The following is a 13767-nucleotide window of genomic DNA, read 5'->3' on the forward strand; positions in this document are numbered from 1 at the left end:
CGAAGGAAGAAAACGATATAGAAATCAAATGTCTTATAGCCAATAGGAGCCGAAGCACGGTTGTTTTAGTGCTATAATTAATATTAATATTAACGTTATTAATATTATTCTGTGGGAGAACGAAGATGCCTATTATGTATTGCGAACATATGAATATTTATGACAAATGAAATGCAAAATTTCTAACGTAATCCTTGATTAACCCTTTCGATCTTGTTAGGTTATACAATAGTTTAATACAGAAGGTTTGTCGCGTTTGTCAAGTAAAATAGGAAATGAAACTATTCAATTTTGAAGGATTGATAATTTTTACGAATGAAATTAACAAGATTGGTACGGAATTTTAGTTACACAATTGATGTCACATAGCGATATAACATAGATAATTACGATTGAAACCGGTCTAAAGTATAAAAAAACAGGATAATACCGATCATCTTCGTACGACTTTCTGTAGAGGGCCAAAGGAAATATCAGACAAAACACCGCTATCTTAGCACTGTCCACGGCTCAGCTTTGCGAAAAGTTTGTCTCGTAGTTTTCTGATATAAGGATCACTGATAAACAAGTTTGATAAGTCGGTATTTATTCATGCTAAATTACTACACTATCTTCTGCAATGTCATTCAAATTTTCTAATATATGATAAGAATATTGGTTTTTTGAATTTGATGGATCATTACAATATGGTTAACTTATTTGTGAAAATATGTGATTTGAATAATGCCGGTCGGTCGGTGCTGGAGTGATCGGAATTAAGAGTTATTTGCTCTTTGCGGAGAATTTAGGAGAGATAATATAAAATGCGGTTTCACTGCATAGTTTACGGACTTTGGACGCACAATGGGCGCACAAAGGATTGCACTAGTTGGAATACCTCCGAGGATTATCATTGTAATGGTTACAATTAAATAAAAAATTAACTAATTTTTCAACATATTCAATGTTAAACTTTTGTCACATCTCTTCCTGAATAAATGCGTTTGGTTTCCAGTAAAATGTGTATCTTTTTTTTTATCTTATACCTTTTCAACATGCGAGATAAATCGCTGACCGACATTATCACAACCAAGGGATATTCCTGGTCAAACTTCATCTTTCGTTTTTTCTATTTATTCCATTTATTCTGATACATATGCTTATGAGATTTTATGAATTCTTTTTTTACCGGTTTTACGGGAGTTTCTGTTTGGGTGATCGCCATTACCTCCTTCTCTTCCCTTCTCTCCTCCTCTCTCTCTCTCTCTCTTTCTTCCTTTCTGGCGAAAACATTTGACACGATATTGACAGCGGTAACCGTGGGATAAAAGGCGTATATGTCAACAATACGAGCGGAGTGGGCATTCACTGTTTTTAATAAACGTTCGTTACGTTGCGAACGCACCGTAGATCACGGTGTCGCTCGCGCAGCGGTATGAATCGTGCACGCGCGAGCTGCGTCTTTCCCCGTTACGAGAGCTGTTTCAATTTAATTAAAGGCCGCCGCGCGCTATAAATATCCGAAGGAAGGTCGTCGGGGATTTTTTTCCCGCCGTGCGAGGAGCGCGATCACGGTTTAACCGGAAAAATCTGGCCGCTCGCAAAAATAGGCGTAAATCTCCGGCGGCGAATTTCGCGGCCGTTCTTTCTCCTTTTACCTCTCGCGCGCGGGGGTGTATGAAACGCCAGCATCAGATCATTACCACCCCCGCCTTTTGTTCCGCCGCGTATATCAAATAAATGGGTGGGGGATCGCGCGCGCGAAAGACTGGCGGCACAATGCACCGGGTATCCGCTATATTTTAACCACTCCACTATCTGGGCATAACGTAGACGGTGTACACGGCGCTCGGAATTTTACCTGCCGTAAACCTTTTTTATAGCCGACTATGGGCTTCGCGGCCGCGTGAGCACGCTCACGCCCGCGCGATCTCAACGCGTTGCTCTCCGTACGTTTCGATGTTTCAATGAACCAGGCGTATCCGTCCGTATTCGGGCTCGTAGGGGATGGGAAGAGGAAGGGGGGGGGGGGGAATACATCGCCGTCGCTTCCACGTAGTTTAACGTTCCGGTCGGCAAAAATTCGCGCGATTTCTCGCGAACGGTTCTCGCGTGCGCTCGAATGGATAAAGAGCGAGCGAGAATAAAGAGAGGAAGGAGAAGAGAGAGGGAGAGAGAGAAATAATTTCCACGTTAACGCGCGTACGTACCGCGAGAATCGTACCGACGATCTTCCGAAGGGTCGAGCGCGATCAATGCGCTGAAATCCGAGTCACGGGCGCGGGACGACGCCCGTCGTTTTTGCCCAGACGGTGATGGAAGAGCGACGTAACACGTCTTTCCTGAAATCCGACGGGGTGAAGTTTATAATCCTCAACGCGACCGCGGCGCGGTAAACGCGATCGTGTCGCCGGTAACGGCGGTCGAGCGGGTGCGGCGAGCCCAAGTCGCAACCGGGATCAAAGTAATCCCGTTCCGGCAGCCTCCGGTCGAAGTTTTTTTCTAATTGGCCCGACGAGTTAGTCGGATAAGAAGCGAAGGGGGGAGGAGAGAGCCACAGAACGCCGTGACGGCGGCTTAGGGCGAAAGAACGGGCGAACGGCGAACGTTATCCGCGAGTTTCTCCCCCGCGACGTTCCGTCGGGGCTCGTCGTCGGAATGCTCGTGGAATCTTCCAATTCGACTAAGAAACTCGAACGCGCAGCCAGTTTAATCGAATTCCAGCGCGGAGCCAAGGACTCTCCGATCCTTGGCTTCCGACCTATACTTTTACACGCGCGCGCCACGTGTAGGTGAGCGCGCGGTGTGACAACTCCGGACGGAGGATCGTATTCTTCATTTGTTATCAGATCGGTGACTCCATGGCTCCGTTGCGGAAACGGTAACGACCGCGTGTAAAAATCCCTTTCCCGAAATTTCGCCGAGGATCTCGTCGCGAGGCCGTTCTCTCCTCCGTCTCCTGTTACCGGTCGATCGATGTCAGCGTGCAGCGAAGCTGTTTCGCGTCCTAAGTACTTGAGCCATTAAAGGATTTAAGCTCGTGTGTCGCGCCGCGTGTAGCCATTGTAAACCACGCTATTACGCGACAGAAGAAACAGTCGCGTGAGCAATTACCGAAGTTGCACATACATTATTCCGCATTACGAAGTTTACGCTCGTCGGCGAACGTGTGCGCGCCTAATATCGCGGTGCTATCGGTTAGATTGAAATCATCGCGCTGGACAAGTTTCTCGAGGATAATCGTGGGAATTGTCGGAAATAGGGAGAAGCGGAAGGTCGTCCCAGGTTATACCCTCCTTTAAACCCTACAACTTCGGTCCGGAACATTTCTCTCCACTTTGCTTTATTTTTTGCTCTCTACTTTTATATATTTAGGCTTTCGAAGTTAAACGCCCCGCCTGTATATCCGTATACGCGGTATAAGCAATTCAACATCTGGACAGATATATACCTCGGGATAGAATCCATTTCGAAGGAAAATATTAGGTGTGGTCTGGTGATCCTCGTATCGAATATCGATCGGCGCGAAGAAACGCTGTGGGTCGTTCGGCGAGTTTCGCGAAAACGTGCCCGCGTGCATCCACAGCGGGCGATAGTTCGGAGAAGTTGCGAAGTCGCGCGATAGTTGTGTGCATTAACTTTTGTTGATCCTTCGGAAATAGACGGGAACACGCGTGGGGTTATGTGGTCGGGATGAAGAAGTCAGGCCGCTCCATTCGAGAAGGATATCTTTCGCCGGGCAAACGAATTTACGAGGAATTATTGGCTATCTCTCGGATTTCCCCGGCTCGCTCGCTCGCTTTGATTTCAACGACGTCCCATTGCAAAAGCGAGAGTCCAACCGGCTTGCTCATCCGATTTCGCACACCCTCGACGCGCCCTCACGCACTTTCGCGAGGGGATTTCCATGCGAGAAACGCGAGAACCGTAGTTCCTGCGTTTTCAATTTCCGAGCCCGTCTTTAGAGAACAAAACGTGCCCGATTCGAAGCGAGCAAGGAGAGAAATCTCTCCCGCGGAGAGATTTATACTTCCACGCACGCACACATACACACGCGTTCTTTCCTCCGAATTTGACGACTTGCCAAGACCATATACCCGCCGAGTGGAATATTCCCCCGATATATTCTACGTCATGTCATCGCGGGAACTTATCGCGCAGTAAAATTAAGAGCGCGCGGAAATATGTGAAATATGCAAGAAGTAACGTACGCGCTCTTCGACGAGAGAAACCCCGGCGCGCTTTCTGGCCCGGGTTACGAGTTTGCGTAGGCCATTCGTTAAAAATCTATCTCGCCACGTCGGGATTTGTGTGCCAAGCGCGCGTGTACTCGGCAACTCGCGGCCGGATTTCTTTCCGCGATTAATCGCTCCGATAACTTAGTTCGGCCGGTAGGTATTTTCAGACGTCTCGTCGCGCCTCGTTAAGATACGCGCTCGAGTTTACCTTTCGTCCCCCGTCCGCGGCCAATTACCAAGTTCCACCGGCCCTGGTAATCATTGTTATAATTCGCATTTATCGCCGCTATTTATACTCGTCAAAAGTTAGCGCGCGCGCGCGCGTCAGGAGCGGGTGCGTGAAGGGTAACTAATTAGTTACGGAAGATTCGCTTTAACGGGATCGTTAATCATCTTCTCCGCGCGTCGCGTCGAGAACGGCCAGTCCTGTTCTCCTTTGTCTTTATTCCTAGCGCTTTCCTTACGTTTTCGTGCCGTTTTCCCTCCTCCTCCGGTACACCGGGGGCTAATCTACTTTCACGGCACGGCGGTAATAACCCGGCTCGCATGCACGTATCTTCTCCTCCTTCTCTCTGCTCTTCCGGTCGCCCTCTTCAGTTAGCCGGCTGACTAGCGAGTTACGCTAATAGTATTAAACGCCTACGTACATTCGGAAGTGAACGCTGTCAAGGCCGAAGTAGCTCGGGTCCGACCCTTTTCAGCCGGTTCTTTCGCAGGTTCGTCTAGACCGAGAGTCAACGCCCGTGAATGGAAAGGGGAGTGGAAAGAGAGACGCTCTTTCTCTCTCTCTCTCTCTTTCTCGCAGGGTGATAAATCAATATATTAGGTAATAAAAAGGAACGCGGCTCTGCTGATGCGCAATCAATAATAGAAGGGAAAGGGCCAATAAGAGCCTATGCATTGACGTTGTAGTTCAATATAAGAAAATTAATATGGTATTCATTTTGATCGTGATCACGTCAAGTCCGGACGTTTTTGTCCTAATTCGAATTCTTCTATACATGTATCAGAAGTTTGCGAAACTTCGTCGAATAGCCGATGATTTCACTAGACCAGAAGATGAGTCGTTTCCGACGCGGGCTCGGCAATTATCGGAAAGTGATGGATAACGATGGCGGACGCTTTGATCGAGCATGTCACGTATCGCTTCGTTATTATTAATAAAAGAAACATGGCTAAAAATTCGTCCAGCTTCGTCAAGCTTCTAATATAACACGTCGCACGCTTCCGCCGTTAACGTCACCAGTCGTTACTTAGTTTAACGCCTCTCGATTTACACGGCGATCGACGAAGGCATTTAGCATCACCGCAAATCGAACGCGTCATGCTCGAAATAGGGAACGTAGCGGGACATTATGCGATACGAGCGAAGTAGGTTTTTACGGAGCGACAAAATCGCCCGGCCACGTAAGCGTAATCTGTTTTTATTTTACGCGTGTACTATGCAAATGCGGCGCGCGCGGACTTTCCGCGCATCGTCCCCTGCCTCTAATGAAATTGGCGAGATGGTCCGAGCACGGTGACGAACACCGGAGGCCGGTGCCAATAAAGTTAGGCTGTAAAGCGGAAAAGTTAAGCGGTTATGCGTTCATTCGAGTAACGTTCTAACGGCGACAGGCCCGAAAGCGCGTTGCAACCCCGACAAAATGTTTTTGTTACATACGCGCGCGCGTGCATTTAAATTCGGCTTTTTCAACTAGAATTATTATCCGAATTACATGCAATTAGTCCGGCTAATTGCGATTAAAGCGAAATTCCTCTTTTTTTTTTCTGCAAAGCTCCGAAAGCGCGCCTCCGAAAAAGCCTCGTGAATAGAAGCAAGTGACGCGTTTTCGCGGAGGGAATCCTCTTATTAAAGCTTCCGTATTATCTCGCGAAAATGAGCATTTTTTGCACCAAGTGGATTTGGAGGCGGCCGAGTGAATTCAGTGAATTTTTTCATTTTCTTCCCTTTCCCGAGCCGAAATTTGGATGCTACTTTGACGCTCTTAAAGATACTTGCGCCTGCTTGGACGGCGTATAGACAAATAAAAACCTACTTTGACAATATTAACACTTCTTAACTTCTCTTTTAAACCTTTAATTCTACAGATTGAATTTTAATGCTACCCTCAACAGCCCATTTTGACGCAAAAACGACGAGAACGGCAATTTAAGACATCATCAGAGTCAAAGTACCTGACAGAGCGCACGGTGTCGTTTCAGCGGACGGGATGGAAATATTCGAGAAAAAAGGTGTCCTTGCGCTCGGCGAGTCGTATAATCGACGCGAGAGAGGGTAAATAGTCGAGCTATCGTATCGAGAGCCGCAATATGGTAATGCCGCATGCGGGACGCGGACGTTCGTCGGCTTTCGAAGCGAGAACCTTAATTTCCCGCGTCGTAGGCAGCGCCGCTCGCGCCGGCAAAAAAAGAACCGGTGATATATCGCCCGCGCGGCCTTCAGCGTCAGGTCGCACTCCTGGATAAACTAATATCCGGCTGACCGTTATCTGTTAATTACGGGTGCTTCTTGCGCCGGCGGAGAATACCTTCGTTGAATTTGCGCCGCACGTAGCACGGCATACGAGTCGAGCATCAGCGGACACGTGTGGGTGAGCCGGGCCGACTTGCTCGTGCAGGACGATCCACGTATGTTAATATCTCTCTAATGTAGTCCGGCGTCGTTCACCCACTTCGCCGTCGTGCTCGCGATCCGCCGGGGATTTCGGATTCGAGGTGAGTTTCGAGCGGCGTTCCGGCCGTCCGACCCGCCGGGACCGCCGAGAGGCTTAAATTATGCGACGTGCGCGCGCGTTACGCCAGGTCGCGTCGGGGAGTTATCGTTGGAAGCAATTAAACAATCGCCGCGAATTTACTGCCGGCCGGCGACGACGATCTCGTCGGCGTCGCCGGGCGTCGTCGTCGTTTCCGAAACTCGCGGAAACGGCGCGCGGACCGAAGCACAGTAGCCGCGCGACGGACCGGAAAGACGGCACGGCGGGTCCGAGGGGACGCTTTGTGCTCCGGATATGGAATTACACGCGCATATCGCCTCGTAATAGCGAAGGCTTTCCGCCGAAGAGCCTCGTCCCCGATGCGGCGATTGCGTTTCGTGTAAAAGCTTACGCTCGGCTATTGCGAAATTGATCGTGTTCGCGTATTTCGTATGTAACGCAGCGGCAGCGAGAGAACGCTCGTCCGAGTGCCGCTGCGAATGCGATTAAAGGGCCCTCTTTCTTTTTGCTTTCGCTTCATTCCCGCGTTGATTACTACATCGCGCGCTGTTTTCGCCCGAGAGGACGATCGCCCCCGGATTCTCGACGCGGGTGTCGAGAAACTCAAATATTGGGGGAGGGGGGAGTTCCTTAAAATCAATTGATCCGCACAGTGGCGGATTTTCAGCGGCGATATCAAATTCTCTTCGTCTCCAGACGAAGCCGCCACGTTCCCGGCGCGATTTAATTAAATCACAGTATAACTTCCATTTAATTTGCGCGATAACACGCGCCTTGCCGCGACCACGTCGTTTAATCGGATTCCGTGTTGTTCTCGCCCGCGTTAAATAAGACTGCGAGACGTACTCGTGTGTGGCCTCGGAACGACGTCGGGGGCGTTTGTGCGTGCGTGCCGGAGGTAGCACGCCGTTATACCTGCCCTACCTAGCGCGCCACGCGAACGGCTATTGTTTCCCGATAATACTGACGCGGTTCGGTATACTAATAATCGCTATTCCGGCGAAAGTGTGTGCGCGGCCGCGAGCTCTCACCGTTCTCGCGCGAGCGTTTAGCGCTACGTAAAATCTGAAAACGCGCGCATTCGCGAGTCACCGCCGTTCTCTCCCGCGCCCTTATCCCTTTTTTTCGCCCTCTCTCTCTTCTTTTTTTATCGCTCACCGCTCGCTCGTTCGCCCACTTGCTTTGTAACTACTTGATTTTACGCGATCGTAAGCGATAAAGCGCTTTCGTCGGAGAGCGTTCGCCGATTCGGCGCGGAATCTCCAGCGCGCGGCCGTTCAATCTGAATGCTAACAAGCCGCGAAGTCCGCGGATTATAGCCGGCGCATCGGAAAGCACCTTCGTCCATTCGCGATATAAATTACGCGCTCTTGTACGCGCGTGTGTGATTTCGCAACTAACTCCCGCGCTCTGAATCATTACCGGTCTCACCGGACGTCGCCGCGAGCTTATTGCGATATTTATGAACTTACAACGTGTACGCGCGCGCGCCCTCGCACATTTGCATCCGCGGCGAGCTCGCCCGAATATAAGTCCGTAAATCCGCGATAAACGAGTTTCGTCGCTAATAACGGTCAGCCAACGTGACAAACAACGCATAAAATTGCAAGCGGGAGCGGGCAACGAGGCGAGCATAAAAAATTCCATTAGCTTCCCTCTTTCGCGGAGGAAAAAAAAAGAAATACCGAGTCATCGGTAAATACCCGCGTTTGTTACGAGCAGCTTTCGTCCGTCTCTCTTTTTCTCTCTCTCATTCTATATATATATATATTTCTTTCTCTCTCTCTCTCTCTGCACCAGCGGATTTCGTTTTACAATAGACACCGGAAAACATAGTGTAGCATCTCGTTATTGCATCTCTCCGTGATACGTACGTTCGCAACCGGACAGACAGAAACGTGTCGTCCTCTATTAGGCGAAATCGCGTTTCGAATTGCAGCGATATTCGATGTAATACGTGCGCCCCCTATTATAATGCATACAAGGGTATGTGAGCGCGTAGGGGTAAATGGGTAGAGCTTGCTGAATCTTTGGCGCACGGGAAATTGAGTGGTGCGAGCCGAGGGGGTCGTAGGAAACACCGGCAGTCAATCCGCACAGTATGGCCGAAAGATATGACGTCTGGCGTTGCGAGTTCTCCGATTACCCGACGTGGAATTACGGGCGAGACGCGCGCCGCGAAATTGACACATAGGGCTGTTCCACCGCGCGGAATATTATTCGCGTTTTTATACGTTAATATCAAATGTGAAATTAATATGAAATTTCAGCGGATCCGTTTTCAACACAAAATCTTGATGTGTACAATTACTTCACACACACATAGACAATTATATAATCGCAAAGATATATGTACCAAACACTTTTTCCTCACGCATACGCTGAAAGTTTCGCGTTGAAAACAGATCCACTGGAATTTTTGCGTTACTACTTTTTGCGTAACAAAGTGAATATGTTAATTTAATATATATTTATATACTTTTTATCGCATTCCCCGTGTTAATGGTGGTGAAAGTGGTACAACAATTTCAATGAAACGTTTTTAACATAAAATTTTTTACTATGTACTGAGAAAATCTATTTTTGTAATATATGTTTGTACATGGAGAGAATTTAGTAGTAAGAGTTACTGCAAAAATTTGTAATGCTGGATTATACTGGAATTATTGTTGAAATTATTATGTGTGGTGCAATTTTTAGTGACGTACATTACGTGTACAAGTTATTAAATATTAAAATACATATCATAATTTCAGTTTTAATTCCAGTATGGTCCATCGTTATAAAATATCCTGGTGATTTTTACTACAATATGTTCTTCGTGTATATTGTAATAAGTGTTAGTTATAGCAATACGGTTGATAATACGTATGTTACTGCTACAACTTATCCGTTGGAATAACAAAAGAATACGGTTGGCGCTATATTTGTAAAGTTTCGCGAAAAGCCCGTTTTTCTCTTAAATTTTCTGGGGATTTCTTCGATTTCTGCTCCGAGGATACAAAAATTCGTTTAGAAAAATTCACGTGCGTTCGATTAAAACAGGTCGCATTTACTTTTTCTCCGTAAAGAAAAGTGTTTCTTTCCCGAAACTTTAAAACTATAGTTGGCGCCGAAAATGACCCTAATTCGTCGTGAAATTGACCATTTTCTCTCTCAGTGTGCGGTATTCTACGAAAGCTCCTCGGCTTGAAGCGAGAGTCGCGCTACGTGATGTGGGACGATGTATCTTCTAAGTGCGCTCGATCGAAGGGAGAGATAACGCGACGGAGACACTCGGAGCTGTAGACGCGACCTTGCACTTTTGACGTCGTAAGGATAATCAAGTCTGTGAATGAGGGTCTTTATTAAATGAACCGTGGTATGCAACGCATCGCACTATTTCAGCGAGCGAATACGAATGAGGATGGGAGAGCGGGAGATTTACATGTTAGTTTGGAATATCGTCGGAGCCGGTATTATACGCATATTTCCCGGTACGTGTTCTCTATATTTTTCCGGTATACGATCTATATCATCCATGTGATGGAGCATCCGTGCTCGCGACGTAAAATCTCCGAGGAGATGGGTAACTTTATCTTGTCTTTCTCGTAACTCGTATAACCTCGAATATTACATCTGACAAGGGCAAAATGGAAAAGACGAATATTTCTTTTGCCTCCTACTTTTGTCACATGTCGCTTTTTCGGAACCCTTCAGTGCTCTCTTCTCCTCCCTCTTTCTCTCTTAGCTCTTCGATTTACTAATATTTGGCCGGTAACACGTTTCTTTGTGCATCATTCAAATTTTTTTGTATATGCGAGCTCGCAGAGAACACGCGAGATCCTTCCTTTCTTCTTGCAACAATCTTCTGTTTCCGTTTCTCCGAGATTCAATTTCCTTCTTTCACGAATACGTGCCGATTTACCACGGGATACCCTGTCTTGCGATTATTATTTTCTTTTTGTAAACGTGGCGTCTCTGCTAAGCGAGGAACATCGACTGAATACCCAAGTCGAAATCATGAATAGGAAATCGACGCTGCTTCAAAGTTAAATGAAGTACATTCGCTTTTTACACACCCGGCGTTCGCTCTTCCCTCTTCAAAATTCCGCTCACATTCCGCGAAAACAGTGCGCTCCCCGCGTATAATTAATGCATAAATCTTTCTCGTCTCATTACCGAACCGCGTTAAAACAATGCCGGGAACTCCGTAGCGCATACCGCCATGAATATACGCGAGGACTCACATTTTTATCCGGGATTATTGTTAAACGGATTGCTCCACATCCCCGATTTTATTCTCAGATTATATCACCGCTACGCTCTCCCCTACGCAGTATATCCTACGACGATAAATATATTTTCGCCGAGCGATTATTGCCCGACTTTACTGCGAATTCTAGGCGGTCCCCTTTCTTAGGGATTCACCCCCTACGGCCGGTCCGCTACATAAATTTTTGATTTCAACGTCTATCAATAACCTCTAGTCGGACTTTCCAGTCAGTTTCCGCTAAAAGTAAGTCGGCAACCTTAAGCTTCAAAAACGACGAGCCGGCATCGCCATTGATTCGCGTGCGGACGAAACACGAGTAACTCTCGCGGGCGGTGTCTTATTTACCGAATCATAGATTCGCGCGATCGTTCTTCCGAGTTGTCAGGTGGGTCGAAAGTTTCGAAAGAAATATTTCTTCCCCCTCCCCTGGCCCTTCTCACATACCGCCGCCGATCTCGCGGCGGAATTCACCCGGAAAACATTTTCTTCCACTTGAGATGCTCCGCCGCTTTTCGCGCCGCGCCGCGGCAAGTCCAACGGTGTATCCACTTGCGGATAGGAAGTTCAAGCACGTCGAGTAAATTATTGAGGCTGAGTAGCGACACGCGTGATTCCCAGTTCGACTTGACGCGCGGCCGGCGGCATAGAGGCAGCCAAGCAGGCCGCCGAGGCCGAAGGGAACTGAACTGCGATGATAAACGAGCGGCCGGATCGACTGACTGGTCGTAACTTCTTGCGCCCGCGCTTTCCTTCCTACAAAACGCTGCAGCCTGCATCTACGCTACACCGAATCGGGAAGTGGTTCGCGTCACCTGGTAATTTATTATTCGCGTGGGTGCGGTGAGTTTTTAGGCCCTGCCGATAGGGCGATCGTTCATGTCTCGCGCGGCCCTTCATATTCGTAAATTTATGCACCCCGACAGCGCCGGACCCGGAGTGGACGAGAATTACCGGACACACTCTCTCTCTCTCTCTCTCTTTTCTCTCGTAATAACGAGTACAACGAAGGAAGGGATAATTTCTCTCCAGCTGTTAGTGCACTCCGCCATTATAACGCGATTGTTAATTACATGAACAAACAGATGTCGTGCGCGAGACCTTTACGAGAGTTGTGAGTTACGATACATTTTGCATTCACGATGATGCGACACTAAGGACGCGCGGGATGACGGTTTTATCGCTCTTTTTTCCGCCGTAATTCTTGTTCTTTCCGGTGTGACGCATTGAAAATGGAAAACCACGTCGCGAGAGTAAGGCGCGTTAAGCCTGTGCTATTTGTGTCGCGCAGGGAAAGTACAGGCGGCAAATTGAAAAAGAAAGTTTTATTTACGCCGAGCAGGCAGGAGAGAAAGAAGGACAGGAGAAAGAGGCGAGGGAGGGATGGACAGACAGACAGAGAGAGAGAGAAACATTCTGCCTTTATGTTATTACATTTCCTCTAAAGGCGTCGCAAGATCGAGAAAGGCACAATTACCAGAAGAAGCCCTGAGAAAAGAAAATACAATTTATTTGCCGAGGGCGATTCCTAGGCATCTCCTGATCTTTCAAAAGCAACAGACAGACCTCCGTGCGGTTCGATCTTTATCAACCCCCTCCCTCACGTGGCAGCCCGGCTCCCGTTACTTCCATCAGCGTTATTTACCGGTGCCACGCTTTGGATTTTTCTTTTATTCAACGGCGAAGAATTCTCACTAAGACCGGCCGTAATAAAAGGAGATGTTTCGCGAAAGAGAGAGGGAGAGAGAGGAAGAGGGGGCATGCGAATACAGAAATCGCTGCAACGGGAACGTAATATTTTACTCGTGCGGGGCGGTGGTTGCGGGTCACGTCGATTCGATTGCGAGAATACGCGCTGTATTTTCGTCCGCCTCTCGCGCGCGATACAGAGAAAGACAGAGTTGTAGGCAGGCATGCAGTCGCGCTATATTCCGCATGCTCGCTCGAGACTTTGGGCGCAGCGGAAGGGAGAAAATTAAATAGAACTTGTAACACAAACCCTACGATATTGTGTATACGCTGCGTCCTCCCCCCCCCCCCCCCCCCNAGCAGTGCGCAGAGATTATGTCGAACCACCGCAGCCTCGCGAATTTATCCCGTCGCGCCCGAGCGCAGCGCCGAAATTGCATTCCGATTTTTTCGCAAGCAGCGCATTGTACGGCGCTCGAGAACGCATTTCACGGGCTGTACCAAAATCATAGTCGCGAGACTACGGGGAAATAAAGCTTTTCGCTTATCCTCTTCTGCTCCTCCCCCTTCCGCCGCGCCCTATTCAAACCGAATTCTGTGGTTTCGGGGAAAGCGGACGGTTTTACGCGTTCGAACAATTTTATTTCCTATTATGCCTAAAAATCGCTTTAATCTCTTCGCTTTATTTGTGGAAACCAAAAATTTCAGTCGGACGCGGCGAGGCGATATTTTTTGGAAGTGCCCGATGGAAAATTGTTTGTCCCGTAATATTTCGATTATTGCTGTTATACTGAGAAAAGTATAAAATGATGTATATAAAAAAAATATATATATATATACACGAAGAAAAAGATTTCTTTGGATTTGGTACACATGTTTGTTTGATTTGTGT

Source organism: Dinoponera quadriceps, unplaced genomic scaffold, assembly GCF_001313825.1.
Source record: "Dinoponera quadriceps isolate SergipeBrazil2010 unplaced genomic scaffold, ASM131382v1 scaffold5021, whole genome shotgun sequence".
Taxonomy (NCBI): Eukaryota; Metazoa; Arthropoda; class Insecta; order Hymenoptera; family Formicidae; genus Dinoponera; species Dinoponera quadriceps.